Consider the following 15,328-nt stretch of genomic DNA (forward strand, 5'->3'; position numbering starts at 1 on the left):
TTGACATCCATCTTAGCTGTCACTTGCAGTAATTACAGGCATGGAGCGGAGGAAAAACAAAACACCAACCGAACACAAACACCAGTAGACTGACTGGAAGCCTCCCAGCTTTACAAAGCTTCTGTGATTAGACATAGAAGTCTAAAGTATTCAGAGAATAAAAGTGTATAGTATGAATATTGTTGTCAACACTTAAGTTTCAGGAGTTTTACCAACAATAATGCCAGTGCTTTTAATTCAACAACATTAAGACCACTAATGGCAAGATGACTGACACCGATCATCTACATAGATTGCAGTGTTTTGCAGGGAAACGTCAGGTCTAGGTATTTGTGTGGCTGTTCCTAACTCCTCACCCTCTCTAATTGCAAAAGCCTTCTTATCCAGGACAATGCACCACTGCTAGTAAAAACTGCTAGATAGCAGCTCCAGGAATATGACTAAGACAAAGAGCTCCCTAAATCTGAATCCAACTGATTGTTCGCAGGATGTGCTGGAATTAGCCCAGACCCCACCTAAAACCCTCAAAACCCAAAGAATCTACAGCCACCAACCAAAACCCATCCCCAGAGGTTCTGTGTCTGCGTCCCCACGGACAAGAGCTGTTTCGGCAGAACAAAGGGGACCTTCAAAATACACACCAGTCGTGGCTTTAATGTTGTGGCCGATCTGTGTGTATTTGACAGCTTGCTTCTGGTTGTCACAGAGCGGCTGTGCTACATCTTTCTGACCTCTTTACACTGCCTTGTATAACCTATCCCATTAACAGCAGCTCTGCCCCTCCTTATGGAATAGCTTAGCTCCACTGAGACCTTTGTGTGCCAACAATGAGTTCAGCATCCCAAAATAACTCCTAGCCTAGAGGTAGTGTATTTTCTTCCATGATAACTATCAGTGATCACTCCTTTTGTTTTTAAATAATAAAGCTGTGAAACTAAAACTTTAAAAAAGAACACACAACTGACACACCCCAAATCAGCAGATATTATATAAATTGTTGTACTTGGCACTTCTGCTAATTCGAGGCAGAAGCCGTCACATCTGCTGCTTTTTAGCCCTGTCACCAGTAAGTGTGGGCTTTTACACTGGATGAGAGGTTCAAGTGAAGCACAATAAATACATGTACAGTCTCAAGATCTCAAGTTTCTGCACCATTTACTCATAAAATGCAATTGGATTTTTATCCAGGTCCTAAAAAATAAAGCACAAGTAGTTACTCTTAACATGCACAATCTGAACACGGGCTCGAAAAAGTATGGAAGCCTGTGTCCTAACATCTTCCCCAAAAAGCTACCTTGAGGCAGGTGTTCCAATTAAAGAGAGGATATTGGAGGTGTGGCTCATAGAGGTGCTCCTCCCTGTAATTAAAGGCAAATGATGTTTGTGTGAAAGGCTTCAGAGGCATTTCTACAGACCTTAGTACTCATCAGTCCAAAATGAGAGGCAGCACTATGTTTGGATGATAAAAGGTACCGCACACAAACATCCTGAGAGCCCTGTTCTACCTCAGGTGTTGCAGGTCTTGCCATCAAAAAGTTAATAATGAATTCAATATTGTATCACAAGTTTTAGAGGGGAGTAATTAATGACCTCCACAATAACACAGTAGCAGTAGTGATTATAGGTGTGTATGTGCATGTAGGCATTTGCATGCAAGACATTTGTGCTCTTAAGTCTTTGTGAGTCTATGTAGATACATATGCATGCTCCAGTTGTTTCTCAATGATGCTTCTGTTCTGCATTTTTCAGTCTTTTTTTTTTTGCTGTGAGTGACACTGGACCATGTAATTACTGGGAACTGACTTACACCCAGCTTCTTTTAATTAAAGCAAAAAGCATTCGAGTTGACATAAACATTTTTGCTTTAACTTCTCAAAGACTCACTGATATCTAAACCCACATTGGAATGCTCTGCATACAAGACTTGATGTAATTCTCAATGTATTTTGCTCATTTCTCTAAGCACACTCTGTGTGTGCTGCTGTGGACAGGCGTTCATACAACTATTTAAAAAAAAAAAAAAAAAAATCGGGGCCTTTCCTCTTTGCCCCTTTTCTGTTCACGCCTTGGCTTCCATAACAGAGCAGCCTTAGATCCCGAACTAACCCACTGTCTCAATGCCCTCTCTGAGAGGGTTCTGTTCTCAGGCTGGCTCTGGCTATGTACGTTTCCTGTCTTCTGTCCAGTGCAGACCAATATCTCATCCCTTGGACGAGCTTTGTGCTGCAAGCTTACAAAAATGCAAGAAACGTTTTCTAAAATATTTAGTTACAGCCTTCTGCTTTGCATAGAGTATATATACGTCAACATTACAAATTCAGAGTTGTCCAGTTGCCCTTGTCATACAGTTAAGGGACCAGGAACGTGAAAGTCACATGAGAAAGAATAGGTACGTTGTAGAGAAGCAAATAGAGTACCATAGAATCATCTGTGCACTTGCCTATGCACGCATACAGCGTGTGTCCACACAAGTGTTTGTGGGTGTTAGCGCTGTTTGCTCTCTGTTTTTGTTTAAACATAAACCCGGTTAGACCAGTGAGCTTCGGATTTAAAACATCTGACATGCATGCAAAGCCAAATTCAAAACATACTTCTCTGGCAAATGCACCTCAGTGCTGTTTATCTCCGAAGTGCTGAAATCATTATTTACTAAGTTAGTTGCCAAATTGATATTTTTCTACCGATGGAAAAGATGCACTGCAGGAGTTATCCTGTTTGTTTTTTCTCATCTTTCTCTCTAATCTTACATCATACCACAGATGTCATGGGGTAGAACACAGGGAGAAAAATAAATACAGAGAACTGTAATCTAAATTTCTGTGGAAACATAAATGGAGTCAATTAATCAATTTGGGAAGCTGCTGGCTATTTTCTGATGACATAGCCTCTGTGGACAGAAGCCAGTGTTTTGGGGGTGCACTGTACCCAGCTGATATCCAGTACAAGACAATAGCTGATTGTTTCTAGATTATATTTCAGCAGCATTTGCATTCCCTCTTCTGCTCACCACATGGACTGTTAATCTGGATGCAACCAAGGTGTGATCAAACGTGATTGGTCAGTAGTTAATCAATTGCCCTGCCAATGGGAACTAGAAGGTTTCCAGTAGCAAAAGTATTCTTCCTTGCCTACAGACAGAGATGGGCAGTAACGTGTTACTTGTAACGTGTTACTGTAATCTGATTACTTTTTTCATGTAACGAGTAAAGTAAGGGATTACTATTGCAAAAACGGTAATTAGATTACCGTTACTTTCCCGTAGGAACGCTGCGTTACTGCGTTACTAAAACCGTGATTTTTTTTGCGAGAATGTCTCATGACAGTGACGTAAGCGAATGCGACGTTAGTGACAACAGCTGTGTGCAGATCAACAATGGATCATATATCGAGTGCGGGAGAGAGTATGAGCGTGCAGCGTTTAAAGCGTGGAAGTACTGACCTTACTTTGAGTTTGATTCCATAAAAAGTGACAAAAACATTAGTGTCCGCTGTGCGTGGGAAGAAAACTTCTTTTTAAAGCGAAAAAACCCCTAAACTTCCAAGCTACCACCGAGTGCAACAACGTAATGGGAAACTCACAGAGAAGCTGCCGTATCCTTCCACTGACCGCTGCGGCACACCTGCACCAGGGTAAAGCTCCGCCTGCCCGACTCCTGCTTTACAGGTGAAAATAGAGCAACAGGACCGCTAGTCTTTGACTTTATTTATTTTCTGCTGTGTTTTACTTGCATCTATTTGAAAGAGTGAGTGTAAACACACAAAAAAATATTTTATTTTATGTGCTGGAATGTGCAGAAAATAAGTTTAAATGTTAAACAAATTTCTTCCAGTCAGAGAATGTTGCAGATAATTAAATTTTTGCTTGATGCTTAAAGTTAAAAGATTAAAACTAACAAAACAAGTTTTAAAAAGAGACTTTTCCATCTGATTACATTTTGTATGATGGATTATGCAGAAAAAGTAGAATTGGGCTGAAAGATCTATCGCTTTATCACCTATTCAGGGTGTAAAGCGTGTTTTAAAAAAGTAACTAAGTAACTAAGTAATTAATTACTTTTGAAAATAAGTAATCAGTAAAGTAACGGGATTACTTTTTTGGGGAAGTAATCGGTAATTAGTTACTGATTACTTTTTTCAAGTAACTTGACCAACACTGCCTACAGATTACACATTTCTATCTGCAGATATCGGCTCAAATAGATTAGGACTCAGTTTGTCTTAAACTATCTTAAAGTGATACTTGCACAGCGGACACTGGGAGCTGCTCTAAATCTTTTCTGTTATTATTCAAGACAAAAGACAGCAGTGAAGAATCAGCTTCAGTAGCCCCAGTAGTTGTAAAAAGCAGTGATATTAGCTGATATTGTCTCACTGTACACCTCGTTTTTGAGGAAAACATTGATCTGATCTTGGTCTGTTTATGCTCTGTGTATGAGTGTCAGTTTCTGTCAAACTCAAGTGTGTTTTATTTGCATATACGCTGTATGTGTGAGCGTGTGTGTGTGTGTGTGTGTGTGTGCATACTAATTTGTTTACTTCTAGGAAACTGTGTACATCTGTAGTTTTGTGACTAGCTCACAATTGCAGAGATGTGTTGTTGCTGTGTCTGCTAATTTTGGGTTTTTCTTCTTAATGCACTTTTTAACACAAGGCGACGTCCCAGCAGCCAAGCTTGGGCCCAACAAAGTTGACCTTTCTTCCCTGCAGCACACACATAAATACACTCGTTCATATAGGCGGGGAAGTTGCGACTGAGAGAATTCCCCTCTGTGGTCTCAGTTAGTCCAAATATCATTCAGAAAGATTAACTCTCATTTTCTCTTTTTTAAATCTCTAACCTCACCCCTGACTATGTCCAGGTTGTCAAGGGAAAGTGTACCCACACTGATCTTTGACAGCAACACTTACGGTGTGGCTTTATCTGCCAGTGATCCTTCCTTCAAGGACAGAGAGAAGGATGCAGGACTGCAGAGGCAGCACAGAGAAATCTGTAATGGGAAAAATGTGCTTGTGTGTTAAGACTTTACAGTTTTGAATGTATCATACTTGAGAATGAAGTGCTGCATATTTGCATAAAATGACGCACACGCACAGTGGGATACTGTGTCAGCTTGTTGCTGTGAGGGCAGCTGGGCCATCTGTTGCAGCATTAACATTAAAGGTGAACTTGAACAAAGTGTCAGCTCATGCAGTTCTCCCAAGTCACTGAAAGTACTTTAGGTGTATTTGATTTAAATAAGACATTTTCTATATATAGTCATTTAACACTATGGTTTTTCTGCTGTAAACTCTTCAAAACAAGCTTTTCATACAGCATTCGTTTGATGTGATTAACAATTGTGAGGTTAACCTTTCCCTTGCAGGACCTGCCTACACCAGGTAGCCCCTTAAACGGGCCTCTCAGTTTTCTGTTTCCATTGCTTTGTCCATCAAACTCAAAATGACCATTTACGATTCACTTTGGTTATTTTGATGCTTTTGTGTCAGCTCATATAGCAGATTTTTGGTGCTTGCTGGTTTTCTTCTTACTTAAATGACATTTATTTGTAATCCAATCAGCACTGAGTCCAGACCAGTTATTCTTCAGGGCCATTTAAAGCTTGAACAGAGGTAGTTCCTGTGCTAGCAACAGTTCTTATGTGTAAAGCTGCATGTGTGAGAGAGTATTTCTACTATACTTGTCGACTGAGGGATATATTCTGCTTAAGTTCAGTCCATTCAAGTTACTCAGTAAGCAGCCAGATTCAGTAATCTCTATAACTTGTTCCCTCTTAGATTCTTCATAAAAGACTGAATGAATGATGCACTTGTGTGAAGTGTGGCTACTTGTGCGGGTGGAGGGATATGTGGAGTGGCACCGGGGAGGACAAAGTCCCCTCACTAACCCTTTGACTTTATGGGGGTCTCTTACACACACATGTACATGCAGAGGCTCACACACATGGCAGATGTAATCTGGTGGTCATTACTGCAAACAAGGCAGTGTTGTGTTGCACTGCCGAACAGTACACTCTCTCTGGTGCGTCTCTGGTTTAAATTATCACCAGTATCGCACAGACTAGCGGCCTCTCAGCTTCTCCCCCTACAGGGAAACAAGAGGTCAGTGGCACATTCACATACTGAGTGCAGACAGTGACAAACCAAACATTGCAGATTTTTTTCATATGTTGTGTTTCCTGTTTGGTTTTAAGTGAGAAGGAAGTTTACTTCTTTACTTTGTGAAGTTGCTGTCTTGTTAGCAACTTTGTTAATGAAAACCATTTTAGGGTGGTGCTCATCAGAAAGTTTCACCATGTTTGTAGGTTACAATCAGCGAAGGTCTTTCCATTGTTGAAGATAAAAGTCTCCTTTCTTACACACATACTTAATGTATACCTTTGCTTGTAGGATTTTTTTTCAAACGTGTCTACAAAGTCTTAATTACTGTCGTAAACCTTCTCCACCCTCTTAGTTGAATTACCTGTTTTCTCTCTATGATTTATACTCATACATGTTGTAACAAAGTTTTCTCTTAATCACTTTTAGGGTGTAATTATTTATTTATTTTATTGTTGTGATACAAGATGATGATGATGATAATGCTCATTTGCATTGATAATAATTTGACTTATAACTGGTACACATACGCATTCTCCACACTGCGATCTGAACTTTTGACTTTGTTTGTCTTGAGCGCAAGACAAACATGACTCAGACGAGTCATGAGTTTATTGAGAAACTGATGTGGAAATATGAAACTGTTTGTTGTAAATGATTAACTGTGGCGTCAGACTTTTTGCACATTCCAAATGGACGCAGGCGCCCTGCAGCGCATGTGTGTTTTGACGTTGCCTTTCATTGAGTCATATATTGTTTCGTTTTTTTGGTTTTTTTCTAGCTTAAGTTGCTATTGCTTCTCAGTGCTGCATACATGAATACAGAGCCAACCGTTCACCCAAAACAACCAGTGAATTTAGTTCATTGGTCGATCCTGGTAAATCCTGTCTGTCTATCTGTCTGTGGAATGTGTGTCAGACCAGAAAGGAAGATTAGAGAAAAAAGTGGGGCACCAAAGCCCAGAAAAGCTCCAGAGTGGGCTCTAGGGTAATCTATTCTCACTGTCTCTCTGTCTGTTTCTATTTGTTTCTCTCGTTTTCTCTCTCTCTGGGACTATTCCATGCTTAAACCCACTCAATGGTGGCTTAAACTGCAGCAGGGGTGTTGCTGCTGTTGAGCTGATACATACGTCTTTTTTTTGTGCCTTTTTATATGTTAGATATTCACACAACATTTGATGATTGCTAATGGGGCAGAATTGTATTAATTGTGTTGATTTTTGCTATTCAGGCACACTAAACAATTGCCCAGTGTTTGGCATGGGACTGTAGATTCATTTTAGCTAAAGTGGCATAAATATTTAATGCAATTACCCTTTGATTTTTGGAAACCTCATGCATCATTCAACTTTAAAACTAGAAATTATCTACTTTACAGTGGTTTCCTTTTAAATTCTAAATATGATTTCAAGATAAAAAGTTAAATAAAAGCAATAAAAGGTTTTCTACATAGAGGCCATCCAAGGACCTCCATCCAGGCTCACGTCAGTCCCATCAAACAGTTTGGTTGCCTTGCACCAACTTGCATAGTCTTTTCAACCCACGGTGCCTGAGCAGAAGTCCTACTGCAGCAACACTTTAATTGAACACACTAACAACATGTAATACTTGCTGCTATCGTGCGAGTGGCCCAATGATTGGTGACGTTTAGGCTTCAAAGATAAGTAAAAGCACACTGTGGAGTAGTGTAACAGAAGGCAAAATAAGGGCAACATTGCAAAACAAAATGTCCCACAGAAATCATTTAATCTCCCCTCAAGAGAGTCAAGACATATGCAATAATACACAAACTCCCTTCTCATCTTATTGTACTTTCTCATGGGATAGTCTCTCGTTCTCTTTAAGTGTTTGTTTTGTTCTTAACTCTGACCACTCGTTGAACTAGCCAGCTGCTTACTGACTGGATTAACTCGGGCTCAGCGTTAACATTATTGTACTGCTATCACAGAGACATCAGAGACAAGTGGGAGTCAAGGCCTTAGACTGTATAGAGAAACAAACACGGCACAGAGAGATTGGAGTGAACTGTGAACAACAAGATCATTGAGATAAAAGATTAAACATGGAATGCAGTGGACTAAATAGCCGATGTTTCCATTGCAATCTGCAGCTGAAACCGAAATGTGACGTTATGACATCTCTTGCTGTAAGAGTACAGCTTGCAAGTTGATATATATCTGCACGTCAAGTCTAAAGACAGAAGAGAGTTTTCGGATCTTTGTACTACAACTACTACCACTGTCCTCCTTTTTTTGATCAAATGGAAATCTTTATGCCAGTGCTCTGCTAGGCATGTACTAAAGCCATTCTCATTAAGTTCTTGTTTGGGGCGCTGGTTTGCTTCTTTGTGGTGTCAAGTGAAACATCTGCTCATCTGGATTGAGGTCAGTTAGCTGGGTCATCCACCCTTAAACATTCCACTGCTTGGGCACAAAGCACTTAGCTATACTTGTATGTTTAGGTCCTAAAAATAAGTAGTTTTCTGTTCTGTATACTTTGAAAGTAAACGGCACAAACTGAAATACTTTAAAAATTATTAATAGAGCTAATAATGTATTTTTATAAACTCACCGAACATGTATCTGACAAACGGGTAGGAGCGTTGTTTCATGCACAAATAAGGACTGGATTTGCAACAATTGTTGAAGATTAGAAATAATCCACGTAGCACGCCGCAGTCGGAAAAGTGAAAGGAGAAGGGATGGTGTTGGCAAGAGCTATGCTTTCTTGTTATCTTAATTGGTTCCCATCCATTGCTTTAGCATCCATTCATAAAGCAGCACTGTGAGGCGGAAACAGTGAAAGGGGAGACTAACAGGGGAGGAAGGTGGGGATACAGTCGCTTTGTGGTATTCAAACGAAAAGAGACACTGAATTTGTCAGCTGTCTCATCGTGTTTAGCTACAGCTTCAAGACCTTATTAGCAGAACTGCAGTAAGGTGGCATACTGTCACACTCTAGATATATGTAGATATATCCCTATCCTATCACCTGTTTCCCTTTCAGCTCTCCTCTGGAAAATGATTTCTTTTTCTACTCAAATTTTAAACAAGATGTAGTAGTAGTAGTAGTAGTAGTAGTAGTAGTAGTAGTAGTAGTAGTAGTAGTAGTAGTAGTAGTAGTAGTAGTAAGGCTGCAGCACTACAGTGGCATACTGAAACACTCACTCATATTAGCCTCGGTTCTGTTTAGTATACAACATTTTAAAAGTCCAAATACATCACCCAGTGCCAAAACATTTTGCTATCTCTGGTTTAAATTTCGTTGCTGACGATGATGTGGCAGAATAGAAGGAATGCGTGCAGAAAGGTGATGAAAAGAGAAAAAGAGGACAAATGAGTGGGGAGAAAGGAAGGTGGGGAAAACATGATCTGGGCAGAAAGAAGAGAAAAAGAGAACCACGTAAGGAGATTAACAAAATATAGCCTTCAGGAGAGAAGAGCAACGTAAAGGAGAGAAAGGTAATGCATTACTATTCAGAAAGCATTTCACTGCATTGCAGTGGTGGACTGACACACATTCAGTTTATTCTAAAGGATACTTAATATCCTGAATAGCTTTGTAGACATAGAGGTCAAGCTCCAGATGTTTTTCTGCCTCATTTCACGAAAGTGCATTAAACAATGGCGTTGTTAGTTTTTCTCTAGTTAATAATATGTGCTGAATTACGCTCCTTTTTTTCCTAATCCCCTCCTGTCAGCTTATTTATTCTTTTTTTTCAATGAACATGGTGCTCGTAGTTCCAACTCTTTGTTGCTGGGTAAATCCTTTAATAGTCAACTGTAAGGTCGTGGTAATAGGTTCAGGGATTAAGAGTGGAAAACTTGTTATACATGTACCAGTGTTGATGGTGCAAACGCAGTACTGAGCCAATTACTGCCCTTCCCTGTCAGCATATTTTACTGTGAATGTTTTAATCTCTTTTTAATGCCAGAAGCAACAATATTTATATCATTAAATAATCCAGAAATCCATCACTTGGCTGACTGTCTATCCAAAGTGAATTGGCATTCATAATTATATTTCTGGGACCTTTACAAAACATTTACAAAGGGTGACACAGCTCTACAGTCCAGTCCAGGAAATGAGTACATTGATAATGCATTCACTATGTTTAACTGTGTCTGATAATTGCCATAATTTCTCCCCATTTTCTTTTCTTCCTATTTCCTCTTCTGCCTTTTTTCCTTATCTTGTCTTTGCATGACAGCTGTTTGGAGATGTAATCAGAAAGTCCCGGGTTTTTTCTGTGTCAGCACGGGTCACACTGAAGCAGGTGCGTGCGTTTGCTCGCCCGCACTCTGCATGTGTTGGTACCCATTGAGGTTAGACTTGCTGACGGTATAGGGTGTGTTTGTGCGTGTACGTAGGTAGGCAGCGTAAGACAGACGAGCTGACTGTCTGTCAGCAGCTATTGATGAATGAAGAGTTGAGCCAAGCAGGGCAGGCTAACTAAGAGAAAAGGCTATTATAAGCCCTCAAGCTTAACTCTGATTTATATCCATGCAGCACACCTTAATTAATTGCTATACTTAGATTTATTGAGATAATCTTTAGATGAATCTGTCAATTAAATTAATTAAATCGCCTTCTTTAGACCTCCCTTATTTCCTACATTTATTGAAGCCCATCAAAAATAGGCACTTAGTTTTACACTTACAGAAATGTGTAATTGGGCACTAATAGTATGGTACCAGACTGGCAGAGTAGTTAAATCAGTGAATGAAATCCTAGCTTCTATCTGTACTGTGTGGGTGGCTCCATCTGGGCTTGCCAACTGCTCATCTAGGGCTGTGTGTGCGTGTGTCTACGGATTCATTTCTTTCTTAGCCTGTACAGTATTGTTAAAGTAGTAGCTTTAAACTAAATCACGGACACTTTGTGACACTGTTTTCCTCTTTAGGTAGATACTAAAATGAGTTGTTCTCTATGGTAATGAAAACATGCTAGTTCTGTTTCTGCTATCGTAAATGAGTAGAAAATGGTGATTTGACTAAATGTCCCCTGTAAATGTGGCCTACTTTAAATTAAGGTTGTCAGAGCAGTTTAAAAAGTCACGAATGAAACATATAAATATAGGTTAGTTTCAGTAGTGTTGTATAAACTTCTGAATAAGCTGGTGTTCCATAATGATTCTGAAATAAATGACATCACTCATTTTGTGGTGTAAAAATCACCAGCTATGTGAGATTTAGGTGACTCAGTGTGGATGTTTATTCTCCGGTTCTTTAATTGTGTGTGTGTGTGTGTGTGTGTGTGTGTGTGAACAGATCACCCTACCTCTGTCCAGCTGGGGGTGTGTGTGTGTGTGTGTGTGTGTGTGTGTGTGTGTGTGTGTGTGTGTGTGTGTGTAACCAGCTGTACAGTCTCCAGTCTCTTATCAGCGTAACCACTGCCCCGTAGTTAACAGCAGCCATCTGGTGCCCATGCACAGAGTTGGTTTTAGCTAACCAACCTCTCTCATCCACATGTCAGTACTACATGCGCTCTCCTTCCTCACTTTCCCCTTTCCTTTTTTGGTTCACCGCTCTTTTTATCCCTCATGTTTTAAATGAATAAATAGAGGCTTTTTTAACATTTACTTCATAGACTTTTCCCTCACCCCCTCCATTTCTCTTCCTCCCTCATAATTTTCTCATCATGTCTAAAGAAAAGCTGGTATAAGTTTAAAAATAGGACTATTATTATTATTATTTTGTATGTTGTAATTATTGTAAGTATTATATACACCGTTTATCCACCACACACATGTTTTAAACACATGCTTAACATCCATTCGTTTTCCTTTGCTTATCCTGTTCAAGGTTGCAGGTGCGCTGAGCCTATCCTAGATACCAGGGGTACACCTGGACAGGTCCCCAGTCTGACACAGGGCTAAAAGGGCTATTTAGAATCTCGAGATGCATTCCCTGTGTGCCTGTATGTTGTCATTATAAACTAGAAACCTAATGCTCAACATATAAGTTTATATTTAGTATGTACTGTATTATTCTGCAGGTGCAAACAGCAGGCTTATAGCCGAGAAGCATTCAGTATCATCTTGGTTCCTGCATTATTGATACCTTGGCGATCGATGATTTCAGATTGCATCAGATTGTTTCATAATCCACGAGCAACCTGAGAGTTGTTTGAGAGGAATGTTTGCCCTCCGTCTTTACACAGCCTGCTGCCTTTCAGACAGTTGCCTAGTAGGTCTATCTAACAGGTCGGTTTATTCAAAGATTAGCCAATCAAAAACAAACAGTCGACGCTCACTCCACGATGTTATAACAACTAAAAACACTGTAAACTGATGGGTGTCTTTTACAGTATGTTTCCAGTCCATTTAGACACGAACCCTTGAGTGCTCCAACGCATTGAAGTCTTGTCTTTCTAATACAGTCTGACAAAGTGCAAAAACACACATGCACACACTCCTCCTGTGTCAGCACAGTGTGACATTCCAAGGAACAGTCTGGAAGGGGGTTGAGGACAGACACAGACTTGGCAACTCGGCATCTAATTGCCACACTATCTCTCTCTCTCTCACTCGGAGAGAAAAATGTCACAAATGTCCTCGCAGACTCTCTGCGGGCTGGCTCACACGAAAGCTGAAATATCAGGAACCATGAGACAAAACGTTGAGATTCTTAAAATAAGAAAATTACTCATTGAGGTTTTTAAGTTAATCAACACCAAGAACTCTTTTAATAAAGTGCAGCATGAAGATGTTTCATTCGCTCCGTACTGTTTGGTTTCTTTTGTTGATTGGGAAGGCTTTTTTTTTAATGGCTAACCAAACCATGCACAACCAAAATATTGTGAAATAATATACTGAAACATTCTGCGGCTAAATTTGCTCCTTTTTTCTCACCAAAGAATGAAGCCTATAGTTTCTCTGACTGGTTAAGTTGGTGGTGCAGGGATAATTACAAGCCTCTGAAAACAAGCTTGTCAGAGAGCAGCTATTTCTACTGACAGCCAGCTATGCCACTATACACACACACGCACACAGAAGTGGTATGGCCTGGTATTGACGCAGTTGAAGTTTGTTTTGTTTTTTTTGTGTGCGTCTGTCGCAGACAACTGGAGCTGCCAATGCAGCTATTTCTATCCAGGGGTCAATCATTGCTAGAAAGAGCAGACTATGTGTAGTGTGTAAGCAGACATTTTATCCTGAGAGCACGCAGGGAAAATCAGCCTGACACTTCTCTGTGTATGTAATGCATGAGTGATTAATGCTAATGTGCATATGTGTCATATGTTAGAAACCCCTATTATTCTACTGGGGCACCAAATCAAATTGTTATAGGCGCCGATAATACAGATGCATATTGTGTACAGTTTCCTTGGTAACTAGGAGGCAAGGCAGGGGCCACAGTGACTGGCTACCTGCTGTGATAGTGGTAGGAAGAGAAGTTTCTCCCCTAGTATTGAATATTTTTGGGGTTAACCTCATGCTTTTGGCATGATTACAACTACTCTGACCAATATAGGATTTTTAAGACCAGTACCTTACCGATACCAATAGTTGGTGATTAAAAATATTATTTTGTTTATTTCAGATTTTAACATTTTAATTTTGTTATGTGCAGTGTTTAGTGAGCCCTTACTAAGATAATATGGCAACGCTGTTTAAAATAATAAAATAATTGTTTTAGTGTCACACCAAGTTGAGGATTAGTCATTGAGGCTCTGCCCGACTTGTTGTTCTTGTGGCGTCGCCCACAAGTCGTAGAATGCCTTCTGGCTGACAAACTATGCAACATCAACACTCATAGCCCGGTTAAAAGATGTTTATCCCATCTCTTCTTTGCCTTTTAATCATAAATGCTGATACCAGTAGTTAATATCAGGCTCTAACGGCAGCGGTCTGTTCATCTTTAGTTGCAAGACATGAGCTGATTTTGGTTGTCTTATTTGCCTCATTGAATCCAATAACAGTGGGTGAGGTTGTGGCAAAGGACTAATCAACTGAAACCAAACTCTTCATTCGTCAGAATGGGCTGCAACTGCACAAAGGTACCTTTTATAATGAGAAACTAACCACCCAGTTTTTGCTGTGGCCTCTCTGTGGAACTGTGGCATCTATCAGCCACACCCTCTAGAATAACAAGCACACATAGTAAGGGAAAGCTGGGCAGATTGATAGATATGATGACTAAACAAGTCGACGCAGGAATGAATGAGCATTATGATATTGGATGACAAAAAGGTCTTTCATGGCACGTAAAAGCCACACCCTCTGCAATAACAAGCACATGGAAAAAGAGGATGAATAAATGAATGGAAAGAGGGTAAAATTTGGTTAGGACTGAGTTCAGTGGGACAGTGAGTTAAGTCAAAAGGTTAGATGATGATTTACAATCAGAGTAGCCTAATAATAATGACCTAGTATTTCTGTCCAGCTTTCTGCAGTCTAAAACATAACAGCGTGAAAACACGTCTTTGTAGAAGTATGTGACAAAAGGCAGATTGTCTGACTGTGGCTTCAAACCCCCCACAAACCACACGTGTGATGGTGGCACTGAGATATTTTGTCACTCTAGTGCACTTACAAAAACATTTGTTGCTTAGTGAACGAAAGAACTTTGCTGATAGTGCTGATACCATCCCACACTCCTTTAAGTTGCTGATTCACACACTTTTCGTGCTGCTTTATTGTTCAGCATTATTAATAATTGAATTTAGACACTAAATTAATCAGTAATTCCACAGGAGAATAATTTTGGGCCCAGCATTTTAGCACCCTGGCTTAATCTGAGGTACACACTTCACACCAGATAGCACAAGATGCTGACAAGCCTGAAATGCACTTGGTAAAATTTCCAAACTGTCTTTATCAGATTATAGCTGTAGGATTTCTTTCTTGCTATTTTGTGTTAGTGTCGGAGAGCTCGTGTTTTGTGCAGGGTGTAAGAGTCAAAGACAATTCTGTAAATGTGTGAGTGAGTGACAGCTCTGCGTGCGTCTCTGCACGCGGTAAGGGCCGCGCTGACAGCAGAATGGCTTGCTCTGTTGGAGGGGATTCACACTTCACATCAGATTATCACAGTCTCGCACACAAAACCCGTGCTCACATAGACAGTATCACGATAATTTTGCACGATTTCATACAGGATCTTTCTGCCCTCTGTCACACACATACACCGACATAGACATACTCGCAGTAGTCCCACGGAGAAAGCGGCTAGTCATACCGAGCAGCCAGACAATAGCTCTGTCAATCAGTGTCAGGGCCCTGCTTAGCTGTC

General features: G+C 40.2%; 1 protein-coding gene across 7 annotated transcripts in view; it reads left to right on the top strand.

Moving 5' to 3' along the window:
* LOC102786982 (protein MTSS 1-like) overlaps positions 1-15,328 on the top strand; it is a 48,427-nt gene that overhangs the window by 16,372 nt on the left and 16,727 nt on the right. The gene's annotated exons all lie outside the window — the stretch shown is intronic.

This window comes from Neolamprologus brichardi, chromosome 11 (genome assembly GCF_056152115.1).
Source record: "Neolamprologus brichardi isolate AB-2024 chromosome 11, ASM5615211v1, whole genome shotgun sequence".
Lineage (NCBI taxonomy): Eukaryota > Metazoa > Chordata > Actinopteri > Cichliformes > Cichlidae > Neolamprologus > Neolamprologus brichardi.